General features: G+C 41.8%; 1 protein-coding gene across 1 annotated transcript in view; it reads right to left on the reverse strand.

The window, feature by feature from the left end:
- The window catches only part of zgc:136493 (uncharacterized protein LOC692276 homolog), a 12,517-nt gene extending 10,146 nt beyond the window's left edge, over positions 1–2,371 (reverse strand). The window contains exon 1 of the mRNA XM_062059707.1: positions 2,348–2,371. The gene's annotated coding sequence lies outside the window, so the exon portion shown is untranslated. The remainder of the gene's footprint in view (positions 1–2,347) is intronic.
- Positions 2,372–9,850: the final 7,479 nt, after the last annotated feature.

Here is a 9,850-nt window from a genome sequence, read left to right on the forward strand (position 1 = left end):
AGAATTGCTATTGCGACATCTAGTGGACACATTTAAAAGAGCAGTTTCTTTCATTCCAAAATTTCGCAAACTCATCCCGGGGGCCGCATAAAACCTGTTCGTGGGCCTGATCCGGCCCGCGGGCCGTACGTTTGACACCCCTGCTTTAACCAAAGCAACAAATACTGTGTTTTTTTCCTCAAAGTCCTCCAGTGTCCAGGGAACTATTCCCTGAGTTTGTAAACATTTGGGGAAAAAACACTAAAAGGGGATTTTGTGAAAATCACTCTAGTATCGATCGTATACTGATACTAGCCCTTGGTATCGACACTACAGCTATATGGATCAATCCGCCATCCCCTTTTACGTCTTTTCCTGGCCAAGCGATACTGATAATTCTGGTATGGCTTCAATACCAACTAAATACATGGCTGATATTGCCGGGACCAATACCGATTCCAATATAGCACTTTTTACTTGAAACGTAACTGGTCAAATATTTTAGTGAATTTCGCTCTAGTTAGTTCATAAGGATTATTGTATTGTACAAAAAAGTAATTATATTTAAATAGAATAAAACAAAAGGTTGCAGTATTAAGATTATTCCCTGCTTTCATTTTATTACACACAATAACAAAAAAAATCACAATTCCTAAACAACAAAATAAAGTAACAATAAGTGCAACAAAACTGTAGGTATATATACTACCGTTCAAAAGTTTGGGGTCACATTGAAATGTCCTTATTTTTTAAGGAAAAGCACTGTACTTTTCAATGAAGATAACTTTAAACTAGTCTTAACTTTAAAGAAATACACTCTATACATTGCTAATATGGTAAATGACTATTCTAGCTGCAAATGTCTGGTTTTTGGTGCAATATCTACATAGGTGTATAGAGGCCCATTTCCAGCAACTATCACTCCTGTGTTCTAATGGTACAATGTGTTTGCTCATTGGCTCATAAGGCTAATTGATGATTAGAAAACCCTTGTGTAATCATGTTCACACATCTGAAAACAGATTAGCTCGTTACAGAAGCTACAAAACGGACCTTCCTTTGAGCAGATTGAGTTTCTGGAGCATCACATTTGTGGGGTCAATTAAACGCTCAAAATGGCCAGAAAAAGAGAACTTTCATCTGAAACTCGACAGTCTATTCTTGTTCTTAGAAATGAAGGCTATTCCACAAAATTGTTTGGGTGACCCCAAACTTTTGAACGGTAGTGTATGTTTGACAGTCTGCTTTTGATGTTGTTCAGTGCCAGCTGACTCAGCTGAGACGAGTGCTAAATGCGGAGAAATCTAAGGTGATTTTATTCTCAAATGGCAAACGACTGCCATTGAACATTTCAAAAATATCACCTGCTCATCAGGTTGAACTTGAAATGGTCAGTTAAGTACTTAAGGTTTCTTATTGACGAGAATTTGTCTATTGAATCACACAAAAACTGAAAACTTCAAATTAAATTGGGAGTTTTCATTAGAAACAAGTCCTGTTTTTCCTTACTAGTTAGGGAATGCTCGATTCTGACCACTTTTATGCCTTTTCTAGACTACGCAGACTTGCTTTCTACGAATGCACCCGACACTTATTTGAAAAAACTGTACACTGTATATCACTGCGCCTTACGTTTTATTACTGGTTGTGGCAACCTTGTCCACCATTGCGCTTTATATGCAAAGGCAAACTGTCCATCTTTGTCAGTACGCAGATTTTCTCAATGGATGTTTTTTTTTAAATATATAAATCACTTCTTGGTCTGGTTCCTCTTTAGTTATTTTCTTTATGTGTAGAGACTACAGTTGCTACAGTTTGAGGTCACAGGACATCCTTAGCTTGTTCCTAGCAGATGTGGGTAGAGTACCCAAAAATTGTACTCAATTAAGAGTACCGTTACTTTAGAATAATGTGACTCAAGTGAAAGTAAAAAGTAATCATCAAAATAATGTCTTTAGTCAGAGTAAGTAAGCATTCTGTGAAAAAACTACTCAGGGATTGAATAACTTTTGATTTATTTCGTAGTTATTTTTCAATGGTTCTTGGACTATACTACCACCTCAGGAACGTTGCTAAACTCCGCCCCTCACTCATTCTCTCTGATACCGAGAGGCTCGTCCACGCCTTTGTCTCCTCCAGGCTAGACTACTGCAACGCACTTCAACGCAAAAACATCCAGAAGCTACATTACGTACAGAATAGTGCTGCTAGGATCCTGATGAGAGTGCGGAAATATGATCATATCACACCAACTCTCAAATCCCTTCACTGGCTTCCTGTTTCACTCAGGATTGAATTCAAAGTCTCCCTACTAACCCACCAGCGCCTCCATGGAAATGCCCCCCCTCTACCTCAAAGGACTACTCACCCCCAAATCCTCCACACGACACCTCCGCTCCGGACAGGCTAACCTCCTCCAACCTCCGAGGACAAAGCTACGAACAATGGGTGACCGGGCTTTCTGCTCCGCCGCTCCCAGTCTGTGGAACGCTCTCCCTGACCACCTGAGGGCACCACAGACTGTGGATTTGAGACTTGTATTAGTAGGTTGCACAGTGAAGTACATATTCCGTACAATTGATCAATAAATGGTAACACCCGAAGTAAGTTTTTCAACTTGTTTAAGTCGGGGTCCACTTAAATTGATTCATGATACAGATATATACTATCATATATACTATCATCATAATACAGTCATCACACAAGATAGTCACATTGAATTATTTACATTATTTACAATCAGGGGTGTGGGGGGAGTGGGGGTATGGACATCAAGTAGTGGAGAGAGAGAGAGATCAGAAGGCATAAGAAAAAGTATCTGCATTTGATTGTTTACATTTGATTATTAGCAATCTGGGGAGGGTGTTAGTTTAGGGTTGTAGCTGCCTGGAGGTGAACTTTTATTGCGGTTTTGAAGGAGGATAGAGATGCCCTTTCTTTTATACCTGTTGGGAGCGCATTCCACATTCATGTGGCATAGAAAGAGAATGAGTTGAGACCTTTGTTAGTTCGGAATCTGAGTTTAACGTGGTTAGTGGAGCTCCCCCTGGTGTTGTGGTTATGGCGGTCATTTACGTTAAGGAAGTAGTTTGACATGTACTTCGGTATCAAAAAAAAGGCTTAAAAAGCCTACTTTTTAAAAAAAAAAAAAAAAAAGCCTTTTTTTAGATATATGCATACTAGTTTTAGCTATTTGGCTGTTCTAGATTTTTTTATTTTTTTTATTTTTTTAATACACTGTAGCACTTTGAGGTTGTTTACTCAATGTAAAGTGCTTTTTTACAAATAAAATCTATTATAATTATTATTACTAGTATTTGGTGTGTGTGTGTGTGTGAAACATAAAATGTATTAACAATTTACTTCATCATGTTTTCTCTAGTTGGAAGTTGAATTCCTGTGGGCTGAAATGTGAACATTTCTACTGACACACAATATAAATGTTCTTTTTGCTAGTTTGAAAGTAATCATTGGAGATTTTTTTGCCGCCTGTCATGTCACTTTTTACAGTCAGTACATTTTTCTATGTACTAAATTAGTCTGATTTGTCAAATAATTCAGTGTCTTCTATTTTCACAGCTTCATGTGAAGTTGTCGTTTCCATGCTCTTACTCTGTGACTGATGGCCAGACGCAGTGTGCCTCTCGTACACTAGGGGGCGACTGTGGTCATTTCAGCTTATTTAGCTATGTTTGATGTAAATACAATAGAATAAGATAATGCTACATGCTAAAAAGCTAGCGCTTATGACTAAAGCTACTACGGCTCTAACAGGTAAGTTCAACTTCCAACTGCTTTTTGGTGTTGTTGGTAATGTTTTAATGTGTTTAATTGACACTTGTGGGTGCTAGGACCATCAGGGACATACAAAATGATCAAATTTTTTTTGTCAATTTATTCCATCCTACATGTCTGTGTTTGTGACGTAAACAAGTTGACAGATAGCTAACATGAAGATCCCAAGGAAAGGGAAGAAAGAGTCCAGGCCTTTTATCTTTAAGAAGCTTTAGTGGTTTTCACAGAGAATGCACTTTTCCTTTCTTCTTGTCTAATTGGTAATTTCTTTCTTTGTTTTCTCTTTTCCTTGTATTTATTTTTGCTTTTGTTATCTTCTCTTTTTTTTTTTTTAAACTGTATAAAGAGACACAAAATATATGTCAAATAAACACTACTAAGTTACTACATTTCCATCAATGTTTGCTGCATAACATGTTTTCACACATACACACACAGCCCATACAATAGCATGTAAACAGTGCTCATAAACTTATGTAAATAGCCCTACATAGCCCATGTAACATTCAAAGCCACACATGAATAAGATTTACATTTACAAACATTGCACCCTCCCTTAGAGGAGTGAGCTAGCAAGCAAAGAAGCTACATGCTAAGTAGCACAAGCTAAACATTGATTGATTGATTGAGACTTTTATTAGTAGGTTGCACAGTGAAGTACATATTCCGTACAATTGACCACTAAATGGTAACACCCGAATAAGTTTTTCAACTTGTTTAAGTCGGGGTCCACTTAAATTGATTCATGATACAGATATATACTATCATATATACTATCATCATAATACAGTCATCACACAAGATAATCACATTGAATTATTTACATTATTTACAATCAGGGGTGTGGAGGGGGGGTAGGATATGGACATCAAGTAGTGGACATAGAGAGAGAGAGAGAGATCAGAAGGCATAAGAAAAAGTATCTGCATTTGATTGTTTACATTTGATTATTAGCAATCCGGGGAGGGTGTTAGTTTAGGGTTTTAGCTGCCTGGAGGTGAACTTTTATTGCGGTTTTGAAGGAGGATAGAGATGCCCTTTCTTTTATACCTGTTGGGAGCGCATTCCACATTGATGTGGCATAGAAAGAGAATGAGTTAAGACCTTTGTTAGTTCGGAATCTGGGTTTAACGTGGTTAGTGGACCTCCCCCTGGTGTTGTGGTTATGGCGGTCATTTACGTTAAGGAAGTAGTTTGACATGTACTTCGGTATCAGGGAGGTGTAGCGGATTTTATAGACTAGGCTCAGTGCAAGTTGTTTAACTCTGTCCTCCACCTTGAGCCAGCCCACTTTAGAGAAGTGGGTAGGAGTGAGGTGGGATCTGGGGTGGAGGTCTAGAAGTAACCTGACTAGCTTGTTCTGAGATGTTTGGAGTTTAGATTTGAGGGTTTTGGAGGTGCTGGGGTACCAGGAGGTGCATGCGTAATCGAAAAAGGGTTGAACGAGAGTTCCCGCCAGAATCCTCAAGGTGCTTTTGTTGACCAGAGAGGAAATTCTGTAGAGAAATCTCGTTCGTTGGTTAACCTTTTTGATTACCTTGGTTGCCATTTTATCACAGGAAAGGTTAGCCTCTAGAATGGAACCTAGGTAGGTGACCTCATCTTTCCTGGTGATAACAATGTCACCTACTTTTATGGTGAAGTCATTGACTTTCTTAAGGTTGATGTGGGACCCAAACAGGATGGATTCAGTTTTACCCAAGTGTATGGATAGCTTGTTGTCAGCGAGCCAGGTGCAAGTTCTACAGAGCTCAGCACTGAGGATTTTCTCCACCTGTGACTTGTCCTTGCCGGATACCAGCAAGGCAGAGTCATCCGCAAACAAAAACAATTCACAGTCGCATGCCGATGACATGTCGTTTATGTATATTAGGAACAGTAAAGGTCCCAATATACTGCCTTGGGGGACTCCACAGCTCACAGAGAGGGGGGGACGCGGTGCCGTTCACCTCTACCACCTGCTCCCTCCCCTCCAAGTAAGATTGCATCCAGCTCCATGACACAGTAGAACAAGCTATCGTCGCACAGTGCTATCTCTACATTTACACGCACACACAACTTCTTCATGTTACTCATAAAACACACAATGTTTCCAAGGCACTTTGTGGGAAGAAACAACAAACTTGGAGCGCTGAAACACGTAAACCTGTCTCGTGTGTAAACGAGTGGGCGTCTGACTGCCGTGCGTGTTATGTTCAGATGTATTACAGGTATGACCGCTAGAGGGCAGTACTGGTTAGTATGCTGCTTACCGTACCACATAAAGTGGTAGAACAAGACTGTATAAAAGACACATGTATGTTGTTGAGAACATGGAGCATTAAAAGTTAAGTCACTTGCTATCAACAGCCTCATCCTTCAAACACGAACATGACATGGTACCAGGAGTAAACTCGACTTGACGACATGGATTTAAAATCACCGGAGAGTTTGAATGTCGACGAGAACTGGCGCACCTTCAAACAGCAGTTTCACCTGTACATTGCGGCTATGGGACACGAGACAAAGCCGGAGGCGAGAAAGGTAGCGCTACTGCTAACAATAGCAGGGCCACAGGCCATAGAAGTATTTAACACGTTTGTGTTTGACACTCCTGACGATAATGGAAAGTTGGATGTAGTGCTTAGCAAATTTGACGCTCACTGTTCTCCGAAGAAGACCGAGACGTACGAAAGGTAAGTGTTTCGGTCTCGTACGCAGCGGCAGCATGAGCCATTTGATAGCTTCCTGACGGACTTGCGGCTAAAGGCGCAGTCCTCCAACTTCGCGACGCTGAAGGACTCCATGATCCGGGACCAGATAGTCTTCGGCGTGGAGGATAAAAAGGTCAGAGAGAGGCTACTACGAGAGATGGAGTTGACGCTGGCGGGAGCCATTAAGATCTGCCAGGCGAGTGAGCTGTCCCAAAAGCACGTGAGGACGTTCAGCGAGATGTCTGCAGTCGCCTCGGCGCAGAGCGACAACGCGGCAGCGGTAGGAGCAGTGTCGTACCAGCGGAGACAGCGCACACAGACCCGGCCTGCACGGCAGACGGAGGACGTGATGATAAGCTGCAAGCGCTGCGGCACAAAGCACAAGCCCCGACAATGTCCAGCGTTTGGTAAGCAATGCTCAAGTTGCCAAGGCAAGAATCATTTTGCTAAACAGTGCTTCTCCAAATGGAAAGAGGGGAAGAAAGGAAAAACTGTAAACAGAGTAGATGAGCCTGATCTCAGTGACACGTTCTTTGTTGGCATGGTAAATTTGGAAAGTGAACAAATAAGTAAACCAGACAATGTAAATGACGTCACTGGAGAAGATAAACGGATAGCTCCTCTAATGATAAATGGGACTGTAGTCACCATGAGATTGGACACGGGTGCAAAAGCAAATCTCATAAGCATGTGTGATGTAAAGGCAATGAAAAACAAACCACAAATAAAAAGAAAAGAATCTGGACTTAAAGACTACAATGGGCAACCAATTAAATGTTTGGGCACATGCAGGCTGAGTGTCACAGTTAAAGGAAAAGTGCACCACCTATGCTTCTTTGTTGTGAATGAGGGACGCGAATCACTTCTGGGTGACAGAGCCTGTGAAGAACTAGCACTTGTGAAAAGAGTGTATAGCATTATCCCAAAAAAATGACTCTATGGAAACAATTGTTCAGAACTTTTCAGATGTTTTCAAGGGTTTTGGTGTTTTGCCCTTCACATATAAAATACAATTGAAAGAAGATGCCCAACCAGTTGTGCATGCAGCACGCAGAGTTCCAGCCCCACTGAAAGACAGCCTAAAGAAAGAACTCGACAGAACGATCATGCTGGGGGTGATCAAAAAGGTTAATGAGCCTACAGACTGGGTCAACTCAATGGTCATCACAAAGAAAAAAGAATGGTGAGTTGAGAATATGTATGGACCCTAAAGATCTAAATGAGAGCATTAAGCGTGAACATTATCAAATACCTACACGTGAAGAGATCATCAGTGAAATGTCAGGTGCCAGCTACTTCACAAAGCTTGACGCCTCACAAGGTTTCTGGCAGCTGAAACTGAGTGAAAGCAGCACAAAGTACTGTACCTTTAATACGCCCTTCGGCAGACACTGCTTTCTCAGACTGCCTTTTGGAATAAAGTCAGCACCTGAAATATTTCACAGAGCGATGGAGCAGATCATCGAGGGCTTGGATGGAGTTCGAGTCTACATTGATGACATCATCATATGGGGGATCCACAGCCCAAGAGCACAATGAGAGACTAAACAGAGTTATGGAACGCATAAAAAAGTATGGACTAAAACTAAACAAGAGTAAATGTGAGTTTGGTGTTCAGGAGATCCTTTTCCTTGGAGACAAGCTGTCTGCACGTGGTGTCCAACCAGATCAAGAAAAAATATGTGCAATACAGAACATGCCAAGGCCCACAGACAAAACCGGTGTGCTACGCATCATGGGGATGGTCAATTTTATAGGTAAATTCATTCCCAATTTGACAGCGAAGACATCTTGCATACGAGAGCTTCTGCACCGGGACTGTGATTTTAAATGGACAATGAAACATGAGCATGAGTGGCAAAAACTCAAGACCACACTGACTACAGCACCTGTGTTGTCATTTTATGACCACACAAAGAGGATAAAAGTGTCAACCGATGCTTCCAAAGATGGTATTGGTGCCGTTCTACTCCAGGCTGAGGGTGAGCACTGGAAACCGGTAGCCTATGCATCTCGGGCTATGACAAAATCGGAATGTCGGTACGCTCAGATCGAAAAAGAATGTTTGGGACTGGCATATGGTTGGGAGCGGTTTCATAGCTATGTGTACGGCCTGCCGTCCTTCACAGTTGAAACTGATCACCGACCGCTGGTTGCCATCATCAAAAAGAATCTGAATGAAATGTCACCGCGGATTCAACGGTTGATGATGAAAATGCAAAGGTATGATTTTGAACTGATGTATACTCCAGGTAAACACCTAATCCTTGCTGATGCCCTATCCAGAGCAACTACAGGCGACAGTGTGAGTGCATCAGATGAGGACATACAGTGTCATGTGAACATGGTGTCTGCTACACTGCCTGTGTCAGACACAAAGTCAACACAAATAGCTGAGGCTACAGCAACGGATGCTGAGCTACAACATGTCATGAGGAACATGGATGAGGGATGGCCGGCTGGCTCATGTCCACAATTTTATCACGTCAGAGGTGAGCTCAGTACTGTGGATGGACTGCTGTTGAAAAAGGGCAGGATTGTTATTCCACAGGCTTTGAGAATGGACATTTTGCACAGGATACATTGAAAAATGCAAAAGGAGGGCGAGAGAGTCGGTTTTCTGGCCCGGACTGAACAAAGACATTGAAACATGTCAGAAACACAGGAACAAGCAGAGCAAAGAGCCTATGGTGGTTGCTGAGGTGCCAACCGCACCATGGCACAAAGTAGGAATGGACTTGTTTCATCTCAGAGGTAAAGACTATTTAGTGGTAGTAGATTACTGCTCAAACTTCCCTGAAATGGCGCTACTAGCAGGCTTAACGTCAACTTGTGTAATAACACATGCTAAATCTATATTCGCCAGGCATGGCATTCCACACACTGTAGTGAGCGACAACGGCCCATGCTTCAGCAGCAAAGAATGGCAGAAGTTTGCAGTGCAATATGATTTCCAGCATGTGACGTCAAGCCCACGTTATGCACAATCAAACGGGCAAGCGGAAAAAGGAGTTCACATTCTAAAGCAACTCCTAAAGAAAGCAGCTGACAGTGACTCGGATCCGTATCTGGCTTTATTGAGCTACAGAGCATCACCTCTTCAGTGCGGACTATCACCAGCTGAACTGCTGATGAAGAGGAAGCTACGAACAACCTTGCCGAGTCATTCAAACAATATAATAAAGCAAAATAATCCCTCAAAGATTGAACATAAACTACGACAACAGAAGATGATGCCAAAGTCATTTTATGACAAAACAACCAAGAGTCTTCCTCCACTGACTACCAACAACACAGTCAGGATTGAGGATACTAATGGATGGAGTACAAAAGCAACAGTCCTGCAAGAAGTTGCTCCAAGATCGTACACGGTGAGAACTGAT

The sequence above is a fragment of the Entelurus aequoreus genome, linkage group LG10 (assembly GCF_033978785.1).
Source record: "Entelurus aequoreus isolate RoL-2023_Sb linkage group LG10, RoL_Eaeq_v1.1, whole genome shotgun sequence".
Lineage (NCBI taxonomy): Eukaryota > Metazoa > Chordata > Actinopteri > Syngnathiformes > Syngnathidae > Entelurus > Entelurus aequoreus.